Genomic DNA, 8,055 nt, shown 5'->3' on the forward strand with positions numbered 1-8,055 from the left:
CCCGGAAAGAACCACCGACCCACGAGAAGCTACTGGCAAGCTTTCTCACACACCCACATTGGCTGAATCCGAGACTCGAAGCTACGTAGACAGAGGTGAAATGGCAGTGATCCGTAACGGAGAGCGCTTTAGACCACTCGGCCACTCGGGGCCCCTGAGATACAGGTATATACTGCACAGTAATCAAAGAAACGGATTTAAGGGTAACCCTGAAACTTGTGTGAAGCAAGATTTTTTTATATTGATCTGTCAGTAGTAATAGTGGACGATATACGGACAATAGGAATATACATTACAAGACCACCCTGGGAAGATATACGGACAAGATTTTTCAGACACCCACCCACCCCGACGATATACGGATAATGTGAATTTAACATGGGGAATATAATATTGGGACTGTATACGGACAAGAGAAAGTGGGGTTGTTGTATAGGAACAAGAGGAAAGGAACAGGTGAGGTGACGTCACAGTACTCAACATTGGTAACAATGTAGCAAGGGGCTGACCTGAATACGCGCTCCTCTAGGGAGAGACAAAAACAGGAGAGATATAGACATAGACAACACATAGACATAGATTAATGAACATCGAGAGACAATGGACATTGAACATGGATGGGCCTGTCATGGGACAATGGGGAAATTATATAGGACCTGTCTAGGGACAATTATGGTAGAGGGCCAAACACAACAGAGACGGTATAGTTTTCCTATAGTATGTGCAGTTTCACATTTTTTATATTACCACATGTTAAAATATCACTTTATGTGATTCTGATTGGTCCAAATAAGCCCAAGAAATTATTGTGCAGTATCCTCTTTAATGATTGGCTGGGATCGTGGTAAAACATTTTTAACCCCGCCTTCTGGAATGTTTTGTTTTGAATGAACATTTTTGGCGGCCATTTTGAACTCGGCTCGCGAAAGGAAATTGAGGAAAATTATTTCGGCTGTCTGAATATGGATATGTTACCACCACGGGGGTTTGTTATGTCATGTAAAACAATATCATAATGACAAAAATGGCGTAAAACTACAAAACAAAAGCAACAATAAGAAGTAAAACTAAGGGTATTGCTTATTTGATGGCGGGGTGGGGGAGGGTCGGTATATCTGTAACAGATATAGAATCCACCGTATATACAAGTGTGGTTTAAATGTTAACTTAAAGAAGTAAATAAACTTACCTCTGTTCACAGACGAATTTGGATATAAATGGGTCTCTTGACTGACAGAATTTTATCCAACCACAGCTGATCTTTGCGCAGTGTATATGGAATGCAAATCCGACTCAAAAAGAAACGTGTTTACGTCTCCTGTGCAGTCTATTGTTCCAGTCAAATACTGCAAATATCCGGTCACAAATGCATTGAAGTAAATGTGGGAATTTCTGCATCCAGCAATACTAGTTCACATGAAAATGTCAACAATGCAATATTTTTTTTTCTGAAAGGGTCATCCTAGGGTAAACATGTATTCTAGGCCTACTGTGTACCGTATCTAACGATGTGGCATCACATCGCATTGATCATTCTGTTTTGAAAAATGATTTTCCCGTTATAAAATGTTCTGTTTATTCGGATGGAAGCTTTTTCTTTGATTTATAGTTTGTAAAAAAGTACAATCTACTTGTACTAGTTCAACTTTGTTTTGGACTATATTTTATGCACAACAAATGAAAGGTACACCGTATGTCAGAATGAACGAAATTATTCGTTCTTCTTTCTATCTAAATAATTTCCACTGAAATAAAACTATGTGATAAAAAGAATCTCAAATGGGTAATGATATAATATTAAATTTATGAAACTCGTTGAGTAATGTCCAGCTTTCGCTCGCCAAGGCTTGCAAAAGGTGGACGTTATTCAACTCGTTTAATAAATTCAAGTTTTATTTATAAAGTATTACCTAGACACGAAATTATGTCGGCGGTGTTCATACGTTTGCGTAATTGTAATGATGCTATAAATAGCTATAATCAAAGAATAGCCCAACTCCAAAATGGATCTACCAAAAGCAACGCTAAAATGACGAAATTGTCCCAGAATTTAAAGGAGACTAAACATATCCCCGAACATTAGGTTACATTGGTTTAAGCTAAAATGGATAAACCTAGTAACTATGTATAGTCTCAACTTGCGTGACCTAGTAACTATTTATAGCCTCAACTTGCGTGACGATCGTGGATAAACACCCATGTATCTATTTATAGTTATAACCTGTTGAAATTCCTATGAAAGCCCACATTCTATTCATAACTACAATTTGTGGAAAATTTGGAAAAAAACACTATCTATTTATAATCTTAACTTGTGTGACGTACCTGTTTATAAACCCTGGTATCTATAGCTATAACCTGTGGAAAACCCCAAAACTATAGTTACAGTGTCAAAATGTCCAGCTTCATCGACGTCACTGTGCTGGACACAAAGGGAATAATGACAACAGTGTTGCAAGTGGTTGACCTGAATATGCGCTACTGTAGGTAGGTAGGTAGATGAAATGTATTTGATAGGGATCAAGAGAGTTTTAAAGAGACAAAGACCAATACATACATGCAAAAAACGTACGCGCGCACACATACACACGAACACGCGCACACCACAGAGGGAAGAAGAAAAAAACAAACCCAAAATATACTATCTACAGAGAGGGAAAAGAAATAAGCAAACCCCAAATATACTATCCACACAAACGTACGCGAACGTATTGATACGTTTTGTGATCCACATGCGGTCAACGTTTTCATAAAAGAAAAAAAAAAGAAAAACAGGTTCGTCTAATATTGTTATGGTTGGTTTTAATCCAACTTCAATGATACCTGAAGCATTGCCATAGCCATGGTTTAAGGTTTTGTTTGTTTATTTTATTACAACCGCTTAAGTCGGTGTTTCAATGTGTGGAAGCCGCGCTCATCTGTCAATGCAGACGTATTTGTATACAAATACGGTAGTTAATGGAAAGTCAGTCAACCAATGAAAACGCGAACGCATCCCGCCTCGTGACGTAATTTCAATACCTCCACACTGGAGAGTGTGGTACTGAAATTACATCGCGAGTTGGAATGGAGCTGAGTTTACAAAGAATCATGAAATTAATACATTAATATTTAACAGAGTATACATCAAGGTAACTAAATATAGTAATATCAAGACATGGCATATGTAATGTATTTCAAAACGTACCTCAAGGGTGGCAATCTTCCATAGCGTGACAGCCTTCGGTTACGTGAGGAAATCTTCGTTCTTCTCTCCATCACGACACTTCGCGAGGGAAGGGTGTATTTGCGTGACTTTATTAGGAAATGAGGACATACGACTAAATATTCGTTACAATATACCATCCACAAACCCTAAAATCTACTATCCACCCTGAGGAAGTGAAAAAAAAACACCAAAATATACTATCCACGCATTGGGAATAGGGGAAAAAAAAACAACAAAATATACAATCCACACAGAAGGGAGAGAAAACAAGCCCGAAATACACTATCTACACATGGAAGAGGAAAAACACAAATCCCATATCTACTATCCACACAGAGGGAAGAAGAAGAAAAAAAAAACACAATATACTAACCATACAGAGGGATGAAGAAATCCATTATATACTATCAACAAAGAGTGAAGAAGGAAATGTTTTTTGAAGCACCCAAGCCCTCACTGACATTGACCAAATTTATTGTATAATCAAATTGTGAGAAATAACTCCAATTACTAAAATAACCGATGTAGAACTTATACATGACCTCTATCCGTTCCAGATCGCTTTAATTTTTAAGGACTGTAGCTGTGCATTTCTCTGTTTTAGAATTAAGTGTATTTCTTACCTATTTTTAACAGAAAATTTATGCATTTTAGTTGTGTCCGTAGGTGAGTCTGACTCTTAGATTTCATTTGCATCGATTGTCGCAGAATAGAAATAAAGTGGGGTTTTGGACTAAATGAATAAGGCACACTGTGTGAAAGATGGAAATTTATGAAATGAATTAATAAAGAAAAATATGGTGTAAAAATACAATGATTCTCACGCTCTCAACATACGATTGACCCAATCACTCTGCACAACATTCACACATTGAAAATAACCCCAAAATATGAATTCAGTATGAAATACAGATCCAAGAAACCTCATGGACTGCAAATACGTTCAAATATTATTATACACTACAAGAGAGATTCACATAATCTCAAGTATGGACTCCGATTAAGATTCAAAATAATCTTATGATATTCAAATGTGTTTCAAAATAATGTCATAAACTATAAGAGAGAATCACATTATCTCTTGGAACACAACTAAGATTCAAAATTATCTTATGAACACAACCAAGATTCAAAATAATCTTATGAACATAAAAATGCACCCAACTGGAACAACAATTGGACCAAACGTATGCTTCTAGACCCCTTGTACAGTCGCACGATTCCTTGAGTTGGCCCACACTCTTATCGGCCGCTTGCACCTTTATGGATCCACCACATGTACAGTCATACGTATACACGTACAGACAGCATAGTCCCCTTTTGAATTAGCTACGTCTACGTCCGTGGCTCAGACATACGTACGTACATACATACGTATCGACAGCATGCAGCCTTAAATACTCTGGAAACTCCAGACAGCTCTAAACAGCTTCAGATAGCTCTAGACGTCTCTAGTAAACTCTAGTCAGCTCTGGTCATAGTCACAGTCACAATCAGCTACAATAAAACCAAACTGGTCATAATAATAGTTTCTGTAAAATGTCTAGATATATGCTAATACATTAACCTCTAATATCGATTTGTAATTCAGAGTTCAAATCTGCGTTGTAATAAATGCATTATTACGCATATGACATTACAAACCGAATAAGCTTCGCATATCAAATGAAATATAAATTTAGCACTTACCCCTATGGCTGGAGAACAATGGAGAGGTTACACTCCTTGACCTGATCCAAAATGACCAGTGTCGGTTTAGAAATTGATCTTACTTAAATCCATAGGAGAGTGAGCAATAGTCAGGGCAAAATACCCGTGCATATCATGTTATTAATGCCCCTTCGTCGCAAGTAATTTCCGGCGAGGGACATGTTACTACAGTCGCTTACCTGGAAAAACACTTATTCACCCTAGATAACGTTGTACGCATGTACAACGAAAAATAGTCAAAAAGTTCTAAGGCAAAACCAAGTTTTTTTTGCCTAATTCTATGACATCGATCTTGAAGGCATTCATGTTTAATAATGAGAAGACATTTTTGTGAAACATTTTTCAAACTTAATTTTCCTAAAAGTGAGATAAGTTTTCTTTGCAAGGGTTGTTTTCATGTAACTGACATATTTTCACAATACCTATAGGAAATAACGTCAGTGAAGTTTAAAAAGACTTGAACGAAAATATCAAATATTGAGAAAAGTTTCAATAAGGAAAGCTTTTATGCTTTATTCTATAACACTATATCTAAATAAATGTCAGCTTTTATTTCCTCCGGAAAAATTCCTGAAAATTAACGCTTAAATGAATAAAGAGCTAAATAGTACCAAACTGGAGACTGCATTACCTCCCTTGACGTAAGTATCCACCTTAGATATTCAGATGACCAAAATTTCCAACCGACATTCTACCTATATGAAATAATATGAATTTTCATGGAAGTAAGTTCTTTTGAGTTTCTCTCGAAGGCGCTGATTAATTTGCGAAATCGATCGTGTCGCAGATGTTGTATAGATGTAGTGTACTCCAATTTTTAAGAACTGGCTGAAAACTCAAACGAATTTTATTTTTGTTTGGGGGGGGGGGATAATAGCAGTGGAAAACAAACATAAAGAGCCTTGACGGGACTTACAGTGCTGGATCTCATAGCCTTGTAGAAACGTGGAGAAGAATTTTCTATTGAGAAATCACTAAGTTTTCCATTTTGTGTTAGAATTGGTGGATGGAAATACAGGAAACAAGACTATATTAATGTTTCCCAGATGCTGTTATTTTAAGCCTGATAGAATCTGCAACATTTACATAATCGTTTTCGGGGCCCCGAGTGGCCGAGTGGTCTAAAGCGCTCTCCGTTACGGATCACTGCCATCTCACCTCTGTCTGCGCTGGTTCGAGTCTCTGATTCAGCCAATGTGGGTATGTGAGAAAGCTTGCCAGTAGCTTCTCGTGGGTCGGTGGTTCTTTCCGGGGTTTTCCCGGGTTCTTCCTCCACCCTTAATACTGGCCGCCATGTATAGCCTATCGTGTGCTGAAAAATGGCATTAAACCCAACAACAACAACATAATCATTTTCTTTTCTTTATTACTCATCCCTACACATGTAGCCTTCCAGCTCTCCCACAACCCCTAGAGGGGGTTTGCGAAGTACGTGTTTACTAGATAACATCGTCTGCTGACCTGATCCATCATGCCTTATCTATTATTGCGAGAGAACGTTGTTATATACTGTACCGAAAAGTTTAGGAAGACATTTGAGCCACTGCAGGGAACTGAATATCTGCTGAATTAAATCATTTATCGCACAATCCATCTTAATGTATGCAGTTTTATTTTTAATTGGTATAAAAGTTCTCTTGTTAGCAAGACGTGTCTAGTTCTGACTATTACTGAGAAGATGTCCTGAAACAAATCTGCTTTTATTCAGGATAGATCAGTTTTATATTAATTGATTCAAAGCTAGCAAACTTGACGTGCAAAGGTCAAAGCTAGCCAACTTGACGTACAAAGGACAGAACTGAGAATGTATGAACACAATCATTGGAAGAGACAAGTTGTGAAGAAAAAAAATGACATAGGAATAATTTAAAGTAACTACAAAATAAATATTGGAGATGTCTCAATTTAAGGATGCTGGATGAAAATTGAAAGAATTACTGTGTCTTTTGATTGTTTTTTATGTTAAATAAGAAGCTGATGTAAATATAAAAATAGTTCAAAGACGTTGCTTCTTCTTCCAGTATCAAGCCTTGACAATGATAAATCGTTTACCTCTCTTTATGACTATTTGAACAGAATCACGTGGTCTCTTGTTGATATAGGATATTACCCTTCAATGAAATCACTGAAATGCTTTGGTTTAATATCAGTTTTACCAGTGAGTAATAACGTGATAACATGTAGACTCTGATAAATATAACAACACAAACATATCCTTACTTTCATTTTCCAAGCTAATTTTCAGTAACATATTAATAACAGATCACATTATTATGCAAATTAGCTCCGAAACAGTTAATTTTTTAAAAAAACTACTCCGATAATGCATAACTTTAAGTCACTGATTATTGTAGAAACATCGAGACATGATTGGATTTACTTAATATTAAATCACTGTGCCTACACGCCTCTCATCTATGAAGTATACTGAACACCCGGTGCGAAGGCATTTATTTTCAACAAAATTAATTTTCTAATTAATTACATTTTTAAAAATAATACACAATTACAATATTCATTGATAAATGAGCAAAATACATGATAAAAATATGCATGTGCATACATGCATGTTTACAAGGAACTATTTTTCATTAACTGGTTAAATTTGATCCAATTATCATGCGTTAAAACAATTTATAAAGTTTTGTACATTTGCTATTGTAAGTTTTCAGTATAAAAAAAGAAATTTTGTTTCTTTAATGTTTTCTCTGTTACCATAATTTACTCATTTTTCCATGAATCAATATTTTTATGGTATTTTATCAATAAAAATGGATCAATTTTTTTTTTACAATGTCCAGCTGAACGTGTCACAGCTTATATATATTTTCCATCCAGCATCCACAGCTCCGCTGGCCTAGTGGTTAGAGCGTTCGCCTCGGATGCGAGAGGTAGCTGGTTCGAACCCAGGTCGAGTCATACCAAAGACTTTAAAAAAATGGTACTAACATCTGCCTCGCTTGGCGCTCAGTATTAAGAAGTGTTAGGACTGGTCGGCTTGGTGTCAGGATAATGTGACTGGGTGGGACATCATGCTATATGTCTGCGGCATGATGCCCTAATGCTAGACATCAGTATAAACTGCCACACTGCAGACATCTAGCATCCTTAATGCACCTTTTTATCAGAATCGATTT

Source organism: Sinohyriopsis cumingii, chromosome 4 (genome assembly GCF_028554795.1).
Source record: "Sinohyriopsis cumingii isolate HCF-2022 chromosome 4, ASM2855479v2, whole genome shotgun sequence".
In the NCBI taxonomy this organism is placed as follows: Eukaryota; Metazoa; Mollusca; class Bivalvia; order Unionida; family Unionidae; genus Sinohyriopsis; species Sinohyriopsis cumingii.